This window comes from Procambarus clarkii, chromosome 82 (genome assembly GCF_040958095.1).
Source record: "Procambarus clarkii isolate CNS0578487 chromosome 82, FALCON_Pclarkii_2.0, whole genome shotgun sequence".
In the NCBI taxonomy this organism is placed as follows: Eukaryota; Metazoa; Arthropoda; class Malacostraca; order Decapoda; family Cambaridae; genus Procambarus; species Procambarus clarkii.
Genome location: NC_091231.1, coordinates 13,816,248 through 13,833,581, shown reverse-complemented (window position 1 = coordinate 13,833,581; position 17,334 = coordinate 13,816,248).

The following is a 17,334-nucleotide window of genomic DNA, read 5'->3' as shown; positions in this document are numbered from 1 at the left end:
TTTAAAAAAATGCAATCCTCTAAAGTTGTTAAAAACTAACGGAAAAGTTGCAAAATAATTATTAAAACATTCATTCAATTCATTTGAATTGAATTTAAATTCTAATGGATTTTTTTTATTTAATATTTCGAATCATTAAAAATTAATAACATTCTAAAGGAACTATATTATTTCATAACCAGTAAACTTCTTATAGATTTGAACAGGTGGGAAAGTTTATCCACGAAAAAGTTAGACGCCTGGGAAAAGTCTGTCGTTGCGAGGAAAATTTATACCTTCCACGAAAGTTTGTTCCAATGGAAAATTTTAAGCCTGTGAGATAAGTAGACATGGCGGAAAAGTTTGACCCCAAAGGAAAGTTTGACACCACCATAAACTTCCATCCGGTGGAATATTCGATCTCGTGGAAAGTATTCAACTAAAACTTTCATTGAATAAAAAGCGGAAACCAAGGGAGCATCTTGAGGGTAGAGGAGAGGACGGGAGGCTGCAGAGAGTGATTACAAGATGAGGAGAAGATGAGAAGCTTCAAGAGGATAGGTTAGGTTCAAGAGACCTGAGATGGGAATTAGAAATTCTTTTTAAGAGGAGAAGAAGAAATAGTCTCTGAAGATAAACATGCAAATATAAATAGCTGCTCAGATAAACAGTTTAATCTGTTGGATTAATAATTATGACATTCCAAACAAAAAATGGCATTTCAGAGCCGGTAGAACAGTGTAGTATTGGGGTCAATGTCTGGGAAGGTAAGGTCGAGAGTGTATACTTACGTGCTCCTTTCGTGCTCCTTTCGTGCTCCTTACGGCGTTAAGGCAAGTAGTAACCTGTTGCATGTATACCGATTGAAGCCATGGAAAAGTATTCACAAGTCGCTGTATACTCAAAAAAGTGACGAGGAAAGTTCATGTATACTGACGAAATTATAAGAAATTAGTCATGTGTCTCATGTATTCTGATAAAATACTGAGAAAATACTGGAGGGCCTAGTCCTAAATTTACTCAGTAAAATTGACAACACGATATGGTAGGAAATACAGAATAGAACCAGTAAGGCGTAATGGTTCCATCGACACAGTCAGTGAACACTGAATGAACCTCAGAGGTCCACGGGTATTGAATATCTTCCCAGCTAGCAGAAGAAATTGTGCAAGACGAGCAGACTCGACCCGCTGGCCTGCAGGCCGCTCCAAGCAACAGTCTGTTGGACCAAGTGATCACAAGTCAAGCCTGGTCCTAGGACAAACTTGGGGGAGTAGAAGAACTCTAAGAATCCACTACAGGTACAATAAAGGTAACGACTGTAGTCACACGGCACGTGCATACCGAGGTATTTAAGGAAATAATATTTTTTTTTTGTTTTTGCTGCAATTCTCGATACGATGAAACCAAAATTCATGAACTGAATTTCGGACTCTCGCAATCTGTCATTTCCAGCATACATGGAACTCCTAATATTACCATTTTCCGGCTATATTTTATTCTGTAACCAACATTTCTATTTCATTCTGTAACTTTTTTATGCATCAACCACATCTATTCCGCTCTTTCCACAACAGTAACAACCCCCTCCGTTACACACTTACCATTCCTTACGTCTGCAACACTATCAACACCTCTGATTACATCGAAATCCATTACATAAAATTACAGAGCACTTATGGCGCGAAAGAGGACCAAAGAGAGGCTGAAGCAAGCTGCAACTTTATTAACTCAGTCGTGCTTCTCATTTTGGCGCCTAATAATGAACGCTGCAGATTAAAGCTTCATCATGCAACAGTGAACATGCATTTACCACTAGGGAGAGGTGGGAATTAATGAATGCTTGCGAGAATTCCTCATTTTCGTTAAATAATAATAATAACTTTTCGTTAATAATCGTTTTCTAATAACTATTTCTCGAGCTAAGGATACTGTGATCTACGAAATATAATAAAATACAATATTAACAAGTCTTAAAATAACTTCATTGTAAATGAGTATAGTTGATTGATAAAATTATCAGGAACAGTTGATTCAGAGATTTGATCTAAATCTGTGGTAGTAACAATTTATTTTTGTTTTGATTAACTGTGTATGATGTTTGAGCTGACACCTGTGTTTTGACGTCATTTGGTCTTATATTATTCATAAGACATGTTCATGCCTTACTGACATGTTTTCATTTTTATGTGACAGCGTAAGTTGCAACAACGAACATTTTGACACATACGAACATACGCTATATATCACTACACCGCTTGCACAAATAGGTGAGCACACACACACACACACACAGTTGAGAGGCGGGCCGAAAGAGCAAAGCTCAACCCCCGCAAAAACACAACTAGTACACAACTAGTAAATACACACACACACACACACACACACACACACACACACACACACACACACACACACACACACACAAACACACACACACACACACACACACACACACACTTGAAACCCACAGTTTCAAGTGTAGATATGATAGAGCCCAGTAGGCTCAGGAACCTGTACATCAGTTGATTGACAGTTGAGAGGCGGGACCAAAGAGCCAGAGCTCAACTCCCACAAGCACAAATAGGTGAGGACAAATAGGTGAGCACACACACACACATACACACTTACACACACACACACACGCACACACACACCATCAACATCTGACAAAATCTAGGTCCATTAAGAATCATGGCAGGTATATTAGCATCGTTAGGTCTTGAAACAAAGCTAATAGTCCCAATTATCGTCCTAATTACCAGAAGCCGGATCAAGACGTAATTTTACATGTCATATTTTTAATTAAAATATTTTCCAAATACACGCCCTATGTAACTAATGCAAACGAAGTCTTCCTATTTTATATAATAAGTAAATTCTCTTATTTTTAAGGAACATTAAAATACTGCGAGTTCCAGACCATGGTTGGGTGTTGAGAAAGAGAGAAAACAGAGTATGAGAGATGCTGAGAGATACTGAGAGATGCTGAGAGATGCTGTAAACCCAAGACCTTAGTGGGGATGTTAGAGATAACAGCGTGTTACAGATGCTGCGAGCTATGGCCTTTGGTGAAGTGCTGAGAGAGATATAAAACAGTTTAAGTGCTGTATTTTTATATTTTTTGCTGCACCTGTTGAATGCTGTACCTTCCTCTGTTGTGTTACACTTTTGCTATCCGGACTCACCTGTTTAATGAGAATTTATTCATTATTATATGTTATGTTTTCGAATGTACATATCTGGAAATACAATCTATGATACAATTTATCATGTTTGAAAAATAGTAATATATATACTTGTTTTTGTTAGTAATATATATTTATTTGCAAAATTAGTGCAAACATGTGTTTTTGCTGCTCTATGAAAGTTTTTATTGGTGTGAACGAAAATAATATTTTGTTTACTTCTCTTAGAAAAAAAGCATGTTTACAATGTTCATCTTATTCTGTATGAAGAGAAGATAGGAAATGACTGGTTGATCACCACCCCTTTCCCTGTTTGTTTTGGTTCACTGATGTGTTGCCCCCTAGAAATTTTATCTGCTGCTTCTTACAAACTTGGCTCTCCTTATCTCCTCCCTTCCTCCTAAGTCCATTGATTGTCAGACTGGCACAGACTGAATTAGTCTATTGACTGTGACTTCCCCCTGGGGGATAATTATGCATATACTGTTCTTAAATTCGCATTCTTGCCTTGGTCTTCTGTGAATTCTGGGGAAGGGGAAGGTTGTTGATCACAGCTACGACCATCTTTACCCTTTCCAATTAAATAGTTCCCACGATGCAGTCCTTATAGTTATTTTGTCCATTGAAAGTAATTTCTAAAACTTTTTTTAGTTAATTTAACCAACAGTGTCACATATTCTCCTCTCCAGAGTCTAGCATCCCAACCTGGCAATTCCTTGGGCATATTGCATTGTTAAACATATGTATGTATGTGTGTGTGTGTGTGTGTGTGTGTGTGTGTGTGTGTGTGTGTGTGTGTGTGTGTGAAGCCAGCAATTAGGTGAGTGCACACACACACTCAAACACACAGATACACAAACACACACACACACACACACACACACACACACACACACACACACACACACACACACACACACACACACACACATGCCACTAAAGTGTTCCTTTCCGCTACTCCACTAACTCTCCCCATCCCATAAAGCTCACACCCCCTACCAACCCGAGATGTAAATAAACTTATCTTTCCGCGTGATACAGCTTTCTTTCAGGTGTTATCAGGCAAGTCTCCCTACTCTGAGAGTCGAGTCCTCGAGAGAGAGATGAGGGTTATATTGAGATATAGTCATTTTTATTTTGAAAGATAATGAGGCAGGTTGAGATTAAGAAAGGGAGAGAGAGAGAGAGAGAGAGAGAGAGAGAGAGAGAGAGAGAGAGAGAGAGAGAGAGAGAGAGAGAGAGAGAGAGAGAGAGAGAGAGAGAGAGAGAGAGAGAGAGAGAGAGAGAGAGAGAGAGAGAGAGAGAGAGAGAGAGAGAGAGAGAGAGAGAGAGAGCGAGAGAGAGAGAGAGAGAGCGGGTAAGGCCTGACATATTCAAGAAGATCTTTTGGATATCAGAAGCAGGTCACTTGACTCTAAACGACAACCTCCACAGCATGAGCAAAGTACTGTGTCATGTGTCAAAACTGTTAAGCAAGATAAAGAACATCATTCCTTCCTTTCCCTACATCTTCTCGACCTTTCCATACTACATGTGGGAAATAATAACAACCCACTCTACCTCTCATGGCCTACATCTTTTCCACCACCCACCCACCCCTCTCTTTTTCCCCCCACACCCCCACACACCAACCACAAACACCCCTCCCCCACACACTTCCCCCACACACTTCCCCCACACCACCCATATCAAGACAGGCTCAGTCCACCCATTCCCCCCCCCCCACATCCATCTCCATCCTGGAACAAACAGCTTCCCGTTTCCAATATCATTATTGAGACACAGGCGGATGTCCACACAGGAAGGACCTGAAATAACTGCCTTCCATAGTCGTAAAAGAACCAATCACGGATGGCCAATCCATCCGATATATTGGCCACAGTGCTTCTGGATAGACACATTTAGAGATCAATTGATTGTTCAGGAAGCTTCTCGTCAGATTTAATATCGCTCATGTATCGTTAGACACAGGTACCTATCTATTAGTTCCTGAGACAATTGAACTAATATATATATATTTATATATATATATATATATATATATATATATATATATATATATATATATATATATATATATATATATATATATATATTTGGAAATGTATATAACGTTGGCATAAATTTTGTGTATTTTCTCTTTTGAAGGAAAATTCTTGTAGACAAGGACTTTAAGACATGTTCTTTCATGCAAGCTCGTTTTGGAAGTTATCTGCATTCAGGAATTATACGCATAACTTTCTTAGCAGTCTTATAAGCATGCTTTTGTAAACGCATTAATTTCTTAGTATACCCTTGCTGGGATACCCTTGCTGGGATACCCATGCTGGGATACCCTTGCTGGGATACCCTTGCTGGGATACCCTTGCTTGGATACCCTTGCTGGGATACCCTTGCTTGGATACCCTTGCTGGGATACCCTTGCTTGGATACCCTTGCTGGGATACCCTTGCTTGGATACCCTTGCTGGGATACCCTTGCTGGGATACCCTTGCTTGGATACCCTTGCTGGGATACCCTTGCTGGGATACAATTGCTGGGATACCCTTGCTGGGATACCCTTGCTGGGATACAATTGGTGGGATACCCTTGCTTGGATACCCTTGCTGGGATACCCTTGCTTGGATACCCTTGCTGGGATACCCTTGCTGGGATACCCTTGCTGGGATACAATTGGTGGGATGCTCTTGCTGGGATATGATTGGTGGGATATATTTGCCTGGATTTGTATTTATGACCTGTAAAAGTGGCTTTCGAAATCCTTATAACATAATGTAATTGCAATTTTATACTTGAGTAGTTTTTCATACAATTCTTGGAATTCGAATTTGTTGAAATTTTTTTCCCTATTATATATATATATATATATATATATATATATATATATATATATATATATATATATATATATATATATATATATATATATATATAATAGGTAAAATCTCTAGTAAGAGATTTTACCTATTACCTATTTATCTCTAGTAAGACGGTAAAATCTCTAGTAAGAGATTCAGCCTGCTCTATCATCTCCTATTCTATCATACCACGTCTATATATGCAAGAACTGCAGCCACAAGAGCAACAACAACACCTCTCAAAACGTCTAGACAGTACCACCAGTCTTCCCCCCCCCTTAAAGCCCGTCACCCTCCTCGCACCTGGTGACGCCTCAGGATCACGTCACCTCTAACAAGCAGTTAAAGTGAGCCGGTTCATAGTTACCGACGTCATCAGCGCCATCTGGACGGTCGTCGTTCCATATTAATAGAAGCCGGCCACCTCCATGATTCACATTACTCCTGAGTGCTCTACTGAGTAGACCTGTTGACATACCCCGGTGTGGTAACAGAGTTATTCAGTTTGACTCACAGTATTCACGCACCATATTTTATTTGCACATTAACATAACGTAAATTTGATTGTTTACCTTGCTTATTTTGCACACGTTGTATTAGAGCCAAACCTGGATATTATTTTGTGTTTTGTAATTTGTTTAACGTCATTTTTATTAAGTAAAGTATTTTTAAATGTTTTTTCTATCTGATCTTATCCTACAGTTACCTCACAGTGAAGACAAATTGTAGTCTTAACTTTTTTTTGCTTTTTTTTTCAAGTTTATATGATTGGCATTCCATCTGCTCTAGAGAGACTGCTCGAACACCTATTTTTCTCGTGATAATATGTATATATATATTCGTGTCTGTCTGTCTCTTTATGGGTCTGTATGTATGTCTATCTCTCGTTAGCACACCCTAAATCCTTCATTCGAATCATGTATTCCATTATTTCTCTTTCCCCTTCTCTTTCTCTCCCTATTCCTGTTTATCTGGAGGTTCCTGGTTGTCTTCCTCTCCCTTCTCATATTACACAGTTGACCGTCCCTCGGCTCCAAGCCTTGTTCCACACAGTCAGTAGCCAGGAGCAGATTGGCTGGCTGGGTTCATTTTGTCAATGATTATGTATGGACGCAGGAAATTCATATTCTGTTATATTTCCAAGAGAAGTTTGTTTGATATTTTTTTTTATTCATACATATATAATCATTATATTCATTCAATTATATATGCAACATTTTCCCTGTTAGAATCTCTTCTCTTTGATACAGTCTCGTATTTCCCCAATTTTCCAAGCTATTTTATTTTTGTCTGGAGCATCAGCCTTTTGTGAAGAGGGTGTCAAAGGCTTTATTGGCAATCTAGGACGAGGCAATTCGCCTGTTGTTCTCTCCTTGGTGATCTTGTCTCAGAGCTGAGTCATGTTCGTCAGGTAAGCTTTGTAATCTCAAATTCAAAGTTAGTTCTTTGTTGATGTTCTACTATTGTATATTGATCAGCCTTTTTTCCTCAGATAAAAATAGTGTTCTCCAGATGTACTATTTTTCTCTGTCTTTTTTAATGTTTTATATGGGGTACATATCAACAACATGAACTATAATTTAAGTCCTCATAACTCTTCCTTTTTGTAATATAAGCTCCACGTTTGCCGTCTACCAAGTTTCCGGAAGTTTGAGACTCACTAATGGCACATTACAGACCTCTAGTTAGAGTGTTGCAACATATCTCTTAGCAACACGTTGCAACAACTGAGGGGAGGAATTATCCCTACCACTTATTTTAAAACTCGGAGTAAAATTCCTTCTGCTTAGACTTATATTGTTGCATCTAAATTTTCCAGATGCTTAAATACCTGCTTCTGTTGCTACCGTATCATCCACAGTGGCTTAATTCCATCTTTCATTCGTCATTTATATTAGTACTTCGGTGTCGCTCGAGCTAGAAAACTTGAAATCTGTTATTGAGTTGTTCTCGATCTCCTCAGTCACATTCACTAGGGACTTTTCCATCTTGTTTTTAAAGTCTTATAATTTCGGTGTTTATTGGTGATATTCTTAAAATATTCTTGCGAAACAGCCGTGGTGTCTCAGAAACGTTAGCAGCTAGTACATCTTCAAACTGGTATTGTGGCTTCCAACAATGTACTATTTTCTGGTACTTCTTTATAGTGTTTTCTGGTTTCTGTTTTCAACCTGTTTTACCATAGGTTAATTTTCCTATCGTCTCTAGCTTCTTTTTGTTTAAGAGGAATTAGATCAAAAGTAAATTCAGACCTCCGAATGACTTCGGTGTATGTCTGAATGTTATACACAGTCATTCCCTTATGCGTAATTCTTTTAGCCTCGGAGTACTATAGGAATTCGCACAGGAAATGCCTCGTCTTCCTGTTGTGACCCTCTTCTGTAATCTAATTTCCCTCTGGACCTTTTTACTCTCCTCCTTCGGCTGGACTGTGTACTGGAACACTGCGAAGTAGCGGCGCATGAGTCCTCGTGTTGCATCCCTTCTGTATCCGCCCTCTTCTGTGTCACGTGTATGAATAACATTGCTGAGAGAGACAGACAGACAGACAGACAGAAACACACTCAGACATACAAACAGATATATATATATATATATATATATATATATATATATATATATATATATATATATATATATATATATATATATATATAGACAACACTAACACAACAAGTGATATATATTTAACAAAGCAAAATAGTACACAGTTCGGAGACCAAACACACACACACTCACAGCTCTGCTGCTCTTCTCAAACACACTAATTATCCCGATGTAATCACCTGACATCAGAGTGCCTCGCGATGAGGCTCCTGTTAATTACTTTGAACAATACAACTGTTAGTCTTGACATACGAGGTATAACTGTGTTTTGTCTAATGACTTTAATGAAGTTCCATAAGGCCACACCATCTCTATACTGAGTGGTGTCGGGGGGGTTTTGTTAAAGATATTATATATATATATATATATATATATATATATATATATATATATATATATATATATATATATATATATATATATATATATATATATATATCTTTAGCATAATGATAATTTTGACAACTGATTCAGTTCGACCTCTTGTCATTGGAGTGTTCTTTGCAATTGCTGCGTTTCTTGTTGCAGTTAATTATTAAAGAGAGAGAGAGAGAGAGAGAGAGAGAGAGAGAGAGAGAGAGAGAGAGAGAGAGAGAGAGAGAGAGAGAGAGAGAGAGAGAGAGAGAGAGAGAGAGAGAGAGAGAGAGAGAGAGAGAGAGAGAGAGAGAGAGAGAGAGAGAGAGAGAGAGAGAGAGAGAAAGTACCAACTGAAAGCTCACATTAATCACTTTGTTGCTTATTTAAAACCTTAATGAACGTGTTTGTGGAGGGATTAAAAGGCTTTTAACTCCAAAATTATCATCATGTATAATATAAATAATATGAATGACTTTTACAACTAATTCCAAACATTTATAACTTATTTTCTGTTGTTTGTTTGCTCGTTAAATATCGCAAATTAAATTACCAGTTTGTTTTAGCCAATTTCGAAGGTACGTAACAAACATTTTTCCTCACACAACATCCTTTAACGTGTTCTGGGAAAAATTACTTAATTAGACCCCATTTTTTAACGGTGCGGTCCCCCTCACTAACTTGCATCTCTCCCCTCTGGTCGCCTGCTGCTTTCTTCAGGAACGTCCTGCTGGGGCTCAGCCGCCCCTCTACACCACCCCAGAAAATCTGCTGTTACCTGCTGTTAAACAAAGTTTGGAGCCCCTCTGAGCTCTCGGCTCCTAACCACCCGGTACTTCTACCCCCTGGACAGGTGTTACAGCATCTGATGTGTTGCATACCTTTGTGGCTTTGTTACCTTTGTGTCTCGGATATTTGAATACTTGTTTTACTTATATCTACAAGGGTTCTTACATTTTTGTAAAGCCACTAGCACGCATAGCTTTTCGGGCAGATCCTTAATTCTAATTTCTCTCCGGAATACGACCCTGCAAATCGTTTAACAACCAGGTACCCATTCACTGCTGGGTGAACAGAGGCTACAGTTAAGGATTGGTGCCCAGTCAATCCTCCCCCCGGCCAGGATACGAACGGGCGATTATATTATCACTCCGCGTCGTACTTTCTTGTCTTTGCCAAACTGTCATCAGCTCTTTGTCCTCGAGAATACGAATGAACGAGATCTAGTAACGGATGTGAATAACGATGTATCGCAATGAATGAAAATACCGAGATCTCGTAATGTTTTTATTATTTCCGGTTATTATTTTATTTATAATTATTTCGGACGATTATTTTCCCACACACACATATACACACACCCAGGAAGCAGCCCGTAACAGCTGCCTAACTCCCAGGTACCTATTTACTGCTAGGCAACAGGGGCATCAAGGTGAAAGAAACTTTGCCCATTGTTTCCACGGGCGCTGGGAATCGAACCCCGGTCCACAGGACTACGTATCCAGTGTGTTGTCTACTCAGCCACCAGCGCCCCAGTCAGTTTACGCTTCTTAGCAGTTTACGCTCCCAGCAGTATAATCAATTTCCATAGCAAATGAGACACCAGCATCCAATGGAAATGTTATCCTAATTTTATTCCATGTTCCTTGAATATTGGAGTTTACTTGTCTTCAGTAAGGAAGTAACTGGTGGATTATGTTAGGAGAATACTGGGGGATTATCTCAGGAGCAAACTGGTGGATAATCTCAGGAGGAGACTGGGAGATTATCACAGGTGGAGATTGGTGAATGATCAAAGGAAGTGTAGTCTAATTAAGTATTAAGCATTAAGTATTAAGTATTTAGTATTAAGACTTTCAAAAAATGATGCTAGGTGCCGGGTTTCAGGCTCCTGATTACTCCTAAGTACTTCCAAGTTCGTTCATGTACTCGTAAGTACTTTCGAGTTCTTCCAAGTTCTTCCATATACTCCCAAGTACTTGTAAGTATTCTAAAGGTAAGTACTAAGTTCTCCCAAGTACCCACAGGGACTCTCAGGTACTCCAGGTACTCCTCAGGTGACATTGCAAGCAAAATCGTCGCGGTAATTCCAAATTTTCTCTCTTTATTGCGTCATTATCCCCGAAAGAGGTCTATTATGCGAAGAAACGAAGGAGACAGACGATAGGATCGGACAGGAAGAAAGAATTAAACAGGAAAATATATATATATATATATATATATATATATATATATATATATATATATATATATATATATATATATATATATATATATATATATATATATATATATATAATAAGTCAAACAATGAGCATATAGAAAAGAGAAAGGAGGATAAATATGTAGTTCAAAGTTCATATTGAAAATAAAATTGAACAAAACAATATATGATATTTATATACTACCACGAGCTTTCTACCCAAGACGTCTTTGGGTAGATTAAAGATTAAACCACAAAATTAAAGTAAAGAGATTCACATCAAATATATTACACTGGGACAATTTGAGGGGAATAATACTGAAGCAAACAGGAGAGAGAGCAGAGATGTGGTCAAGGAGGGAAACCGGTTTTAATGAACCAAGAAGGGAGAAGAATGCCAGAAAGCTACATAATGGACAATAATAATGCAACAAAGTGAATGAGATGGAAAATGAAAGAGGAAATATGTGGCAATCAGAAAAGAGAGAGAGAGAGAGAGAGAGAGAGAGAGAGAGAGAGAGAGAATTAGAGGATTAAAATATATATTAATGTAACAATCCAGTATATGCTAGAGATTTTTAAGGGAATTACAAAATAAACTGGAATTTTGAGCCCAATATCTGCAATACTTGCAAATAAATAACTGAATGTCACAACAAAATGATGGTGACTAAGTAATGTGTCAAAAATCCTCAGTTGTTTTGGGGGGATCATTGATTATATGATTTCTGCTTTCGTTAGGTAGGTTTTCAACCTCTGTTGATTAAGAAACTACCAATTAGTTTAAAAATTATACAGAAAGTAAACAGTAAGGTGCAGTAAAATAAAACAAGATACAATTAATGTGTTTCGAACCTAAACATTTATATTATAAGTTACTTATAATTTAATATAATATTAATATTTAATAATATTATATATTAATGTTACTTTGATTTTGACTGCTGTACACCTGTTTAGTCCAGCAATTATTGTAGTGCTTTGTATAAGTTTATACGAATAAAAAGTTTCTGAACCTGAATTTAAATATGGACAGACTAAAAGATGGAATATGAGAACGAAATGTAGAAACTAAGTCCCAAAGACACAACACCATACCATCGGGAATCGACCTCCGACTCTGCAAGAAGTATGACCGTCTCCGTACCGAAGAAATAAGTAGAAAAGGAATCAGTAGACGGCTCTACGCCAGCATGACTACATAACACTTGGAAACAACATGGCGACATTGGGCTGGGATATAATCACGGAGTTAAAGAATAATAACCAAACACTTAGATCATCGGGAATTGAACGCCGACCCTGCAATGAATTTTGAGCCTCGCTATACTGATTAGTAAAAATCATATTGAAACTCTTAGAACATTTCACCCAATAATATTTCGTGATTACAATTCTCATATATACAGTACAGCCTCCACTAATAACAACACTATACATAACACTCAATAAACTAAACCAACAATAAAGAACATAACATCAGGAAAACGAGAAAAGTAAAACTATAAACATCACTCTATTTTATTATTTAATAAACATTATATACAAAAAGTAAGAAAATGTGAATAAAATAAATATTCCAGCGATAGCCATTAGCCATAAGATCACTCACAAAATTGACAGCAGGACCCCATTAAGGCTTTGTGAGGCGCTCTCCCAGAGCCCGTCTGCCCGCAGAGGACTTGTGTTTGGGGCTTATTGATCGTTCCTTGAAGTCTGAGGTCCTGGGATCACAGGAGTGACACTAATGGGGGAGGAACCAGGATGAAGGAGGCGCCTGAGGACACCATTTACTTTGGACGCTAAAGATAAGAGGAAGAACGAAGCGATGATAATGGTAACATTATAAAACGGCTCGGTGATATAGCATCTTAATGGCACTGTTTTATACGGTCAGGATGTCATTGTTATATCCGCTCTTGATGGCACTGTTATATATATACGCTCTTGATGGCACTGTTTGTCACTGTGGAGGCACTGTTAGATGTGACTTGGCCTGGATAGTACGGGTGGGACAGTGAAGGGTGGGAACGATTGGGCGAGGAGGAGTTCACAGCCTGTTGTTCACGTCTTGCTTGGTTCCTAACTGTGTATGTGTGTGTGTGTGTGTGTGTGTGTGTGTGTGTGTGTGTGTGTGTGTGTGTATGTGTGTGTGTGTGTGTGTGTGTGTGTGTGTGTGTGTGTGTGTGTGTGTGTGTGTGTGTGTGTGTGTGTGTGTGTGTGTGTGTGTGTGTGTGTGTGTGTGTGTGTATTTTAATCCTAATTCTCTTCGATAGCGTAGTGGTCTACAGCAAGCAACATAACTCATCAGCACTTTGTATTCAATTCAACCTAGATATAATCTTACTGGAGATGCTCAGAATGGAGAATAATATCCACACACATATGTATTTACACTCATCAGCACCAAAAGCTGAAAGTGATTAAATGAGATCTGATTAAGCATTCTTAGTGAAAACTTGAACAAGAACCTTTGCCTCCTGTGTATAATAATTCCACTCTAAGCTTCCTCTAGTCATAGTGATTAACAAGAAAATATTTTAACGATTCGAGTCCTCTTTGTATAGGAGCAGATCTGAAATCATGGAATAAATTGCTAAATAGATGTGCAATGAGTTAGGATTGCTTAATCCCCCCTTCAGGCTCACACACTGATGACTGCCGAATACTTGTGCAGCGCTTGTCAGGATTACGCTCATAAAACGATCCAAAGGCTTAACTCTTGTTAACGAGAAGAGCTTCAACACGATGAGCACTGATTTACTGTGAAAATATATTTTGTCATATGAAGGTGACAATTTCTCTTTATAATTCCTTTGATAATTCTCCATAAATTTGATTAATTTTTATTTTATTTTATTCATGATTTCATTTGGGCTATTATGAATATCCAGGTGTTTTTCTGTGTAGAAATTACACCTTGAATACAACGGCTGAAAGGTATTAAATTAATTATCTAATCGCTTATCAGCTATAGAGGAAACGCAGAAGTGACAACATCAGACGGACAGGGTGACACACTAGCATGTTCTGGTGAAGCAATGGTAGTGGGTGGGGGAGGGGGGGGAGTTGTTGATGATCTCTACCATATAAATTTGTGGTCATTGAATTTCTAGTCATGACTTTATCCTGTGTTCTCGTCCCGTTGGTGACGAGTGATTATATGTGCATTACTCTATCTTGAGAAAAGAATATTCGTCAATTTGAGTGGGCCAGATGTCAGTCTTACCATGTGAGAGTCATGCTCATGTACTTTCTCCTTGTGAGAGGTCACACTCCAGCATTTTCCTCTTTAATGTGGGGGTCCCACTCGAGCACTTTCCTCTTCAAATGTGAGTGTCACACTCGTGCACTTACCTGTCCTGTTGTAAGGGTCATACTCACCTTTCCTTTCTTGTGAGAGTCATACTCGATCCATTTCCTCCACAAGTAACTGATTTGAAATATTTAATTAAGTTTAGGATATGATTAGTTTAAGAAATTGAATTATTTATTCTGAATGACTCCCGAGAGCTCACTTAACGCCCACTCTCGTGAAAAAAAAGCAGCCACACTCAACCTGCGTTTTCTTATAGATCTCCAATAATTGCTCCGTAGTTAATGTGGTACTTCAGTTGAAAGTTTGAAGGCGAAGAATTAACAAGGTTCTGAAGGTTTTCATTTGAGGCCAACTTGTACCTCTAGACAATTTGCCTTCATTAAGAATGAATGGTGACTAATTTTGTACTTTTTTGTTCTGAGGAATCTGCAAGATTTTGCCTCTTGTCGGAGTTGTGATGTTTGAGACGAAGTTGCTTCTTGGTGGGCCAGGAGCTGCAACTCAACCTGATACTTGAATGTAACACGGAGGGGACAATAAGAGGCAGCGTGGCAACCCTGATATAGTTAAAGTAATGGGAAAAATACCCTTCATGGATCTTTATGAACGATAACTTCTGGGACTCTAATGCGCTTTTAATATTGCTGAGCAGAATTCATTGAATTTAACGTTAATGGGCACAACAAATGTTGTGTTTTAACATCGCTAAACGCCAAACATCGACAAACAACACAACTTGTGTGTGTTGTTTCGGGCCGGGTTAATTTGGTTAAGATAATGCAAAAAAAACGAGACCTATTAATTGAGAGTACAGATTGTTCTGCAACCCAGTGCGTTGAGTCACGACTCTTCCATGAGTAGTGTAAATTTTGACAAATTTACTCTCAATTCCCAACGCGGCTCATGCCTCAGACTCATCAGGACTGCAACCTTCACAAATCTTATCATTGATGTTTGCAATTTGCAATAACACCTCCAGATTTGCTTCCATTAGAAGATATCAATTAATATTTACACCTATTTTGCTATAAAATGTAAATATTCATTAATATTATTATGAGATAGAATGCTACACAATCAGCGAGCTCATGCTGAGATTAACCTGACTTTGCATGTTCTCTGTCTTCTGTGTGACTTAAGCTGAGTAATTTAATTATACTGTGAGGCTGATTATGCTTAGTAGATTACTGTTTTGGTGCTTGCATCGTGCACGTCATGCTGCCAGTCCTCTGCTGGTGTTTGTGTCTATATATATATATATATATATATATATATATATATATATATATATATATATATATATATATATATATATATATATATATATATATATATATATATATATATATATATATATATATATATATATTCGGCTCTTTATTATTTATGTTTATTTCTTCTGACTTCTTGTTTACAAGAACAACTGTTTAGAAGTCTTTCTGTCTGTTTACCTGCATAACTTACAGGGGGCAGCACAGGCATGAACGCTCCTCATTAAACGCAAGGCTTATAAACCCTGAGAACGAACTGCTCCCTTTCTCAGCGTTCTTATACATGGTGAGTCAGCCGGGTCCACCCCTTTCCTGTTGTGCTATAAACTGGGGTGAAGTAACGCCGTTTGTTTTCTCCGACGCTGTCAGGATTTGTTGATGTTCTCCTTTGTTAAATCTTGTGGTTTCGCAGTCTCGGTCTGGGTTCGTTAAGGGATTCGATGAGGTTCACTTGTTATTAAGTGTTTCACGGTCTCTAAGTTCTTAATGGGGTTTTTCTTCTAACATTTTGTTTTATAAAGATGACGATACTTAAAGAAATTTTCTGTCATAAGGCATGCGAATTAATCAGAATTTGCTAAATTGGATACACAATTGGTTCATATATTACTAACTTCAGTTCAATACTGACGAGCAGAGCATTACTCTGAAATAATTAACTCATCATCAGCAAGGTTGTCACACCTTCCGTTTGATGACCTCTTCCATATAAACGTTAGAACATCCGTTGTTGACACGGATCTGACTCACGACTAACTTTCTCGTCAAACTGATTCCCAATATGAAGATGACTGTAAAAACACCGTTCACGTAGGCATATGTAACTCTTGCATCGGCCAAGACACTCAGTAATAACATTAAAGAACATATCATTCCAATGTCTAGATTCGTATGTGTAAGTCGCCGTTCCTTTCTTTTGAGACTATTGCATCCAGAGAGGCAACTTACCATCTTTCTTTACCTTGTAAGTGAAGCAGGAACAGAATTTTGCTCTCGACAGCCTTCTTAAGCAGTAGCAAGAGGGTTCCTATCAGGTACCTGCAGGATGTTAACATCAACATATCTACTGTAGACATCAGGTTCAAGGTCCAAGTCAACTAGAATTTTCTCATCGATAGAACTCTATAAAAGTTCGCAAATAGGATACTGATTGGGGCACCCATGACGACTCCATCTACTTGTTTATACTGTACATGATACCATCACGGCTAAGAGGCTTTTTTGGAACATGCTTCATATATTGAGTTCGATGACGCCGACAAATGCACCTAAGTTGATCAGTGAATTGGGTTGTAAACTCCATATGGAAACCAAGAACCCAAGAACGACCATCCTTCAAATCACATGACCTGAAATATGGAAAACAAACCCACAGCCAAATGGGGAAAATAATTTATATCGTAATATAGCATTAACTAAATTACAATGTGACAAAAAAAATATTAAATACTCTGCTACTTCCAAAAACGAACCAAAAGGCTCAATCTTCATATCACTTTAAAGATCGCAGGCTCTCTCCCTCAATACTTACAAATATGTAAATGCTTGATGAATA